Source organism: Hipposideros armiger, unplaced genomic scaffold (genome assembly GCF_001890085.2).
Source record: "Hipposideros armiger isolate ML-2016 unplaced genomic scaffold, ASM189008v1 scaffold_79, whole genome shotgun sequence".
Taxonomy (NCBI): domain Eukaryota; kingdom Metazoa; phylum Chordata; class Mammalia; order Chiroptera; family Hipposideridae; genus Hipposideros; species Hipposideros armiger.
Genome location: NW_017731429.1, coordinates 1850327 through 1851733, shown reverse-complemented (window position 1 = coordinate 1851733; position 1407 = coordinate 1850327). Strand labels below are relative to the sequence as shown.

The 1407-nt window shown below is 41.8% G+C and overlaps 1 pseudogene; it reads right to left on the bottom strand.

The window, feature by feature from the left end:
* Positions 1-628, bottom strand: part of LOC109383245 (elongation factor 1-beta pseudogene) — a 2714-nt pseudogene extending 2086 nt beyond the window's left edge.
* Positions 629-1407: the final 779 nt, after the last annotated feature.

Sequence of the window (1407 nt, the reverse complement as noted above, 5' to 3'; positions counted from 1 at the left end):
AAGCAATGATCTGCTCTTCTAGCACATCTGTTCCAACTTTATCATCTTCTGCTACACACTGTATTTGAAGTTTTTGAATTCCATACTGTGCTGGCACTAGTTTAGAAAAGCCCCAGACCAAGCCGTCTGCTTGAATGCTCCTGACATACTCCTCTAATTTTGCCATATCTGTCTTGCCATGCCAAGTTTCACATCTAATAAGATGGAAGATTTGGCAACAAGTGCAGGATTTTTGGTTTTCTTTGACTCATACTGTGCAAGGTGCTCTTCTTTTAGCCTCTTCACTTCTTCCTCTCTTCGTCCTCATCAGTTCCAGAGAAATCAATGTCCTCATCGCCTTTCCTATCTATACCTCCACTTCCTGTGGTGTCTTCCCCATTAGTGGGACCAGACTTGCCCAAAACTTTCTTCACTCCAGGCAGGCAGGTGGTCCTTTTCCTTTTTGTAAGATTTGATGCGATTATACCAAAGTAGAGCATGATACAAGTTGACGGGTGGTGGGCCGGAGACTGCTCCAAATACTGCCACATCTGCTTGTGATGGCACAGATCCCTGATGTAGCTCTTGTCCTCCAGGTCATCATTAAGCACCTGGAGGCCTGCGGGCTTTCCAGGTCTCCAAAACCCATGGTGTCAGCTACTCCAAGAGCTAGGTGGCCGCCGAAGAAACAGGAGCTTGCTTTGACATTTGTAACCATGGTATATGGACCGCGACTCTCCCATGAATCTTTTTGAAATGAAGATTGTATTTATTCAAATTCTTTCTTGCTTCTACTATTAATTCCCATGATCCTCACTACAAAACAAATTACAGGAAGTTTGGAGTTATTTTTTTCTCAGAAAAATCTCATGGCATACACAGGTTCATAACATCTTGGAATATGATTATTTGGCCCATCTGCCATTTTAAATAATGTTGAAGTTTAGATTTGTATGTTTAAGGATAGAGTGATGATGCCATAGAATTTTACTGTTTCAGTTCTTTGGAGGTCCACAAGGAGCAACCCGTATCCAGTACTGAACATCTTAAGATGCATTTCCCAGCAAGTTGTATGGGAAAAAAAATAACCCCCCTCAAGTTCACCTCTCTTCTATTGGACCAGAAGCAGCAGTTATTTATTTACACTTTAGTCCAGATTGGAAACATAAGCAGGTTTCAGACAAACTCGTGCAGTGTAAGCCAAAGTGGTAGGCAACTGTTAACGAAAATGGTGGTAGAAAAAGAAGACTAGTGTCAGACACAATCTCAAATATCCACTCCCCCATTCTTGCTTGGTGGTTGAATCTTTGATTTTAGTTGGGCTTATAGCCAGCCACTCCAAAGAGGGAAAGGAAGAAAAGAAGCTTCCTTTGCAGTTTGGTATAAAATCCCATGTGACTAATTCTAATCAATGAGATGTTAGTAGCG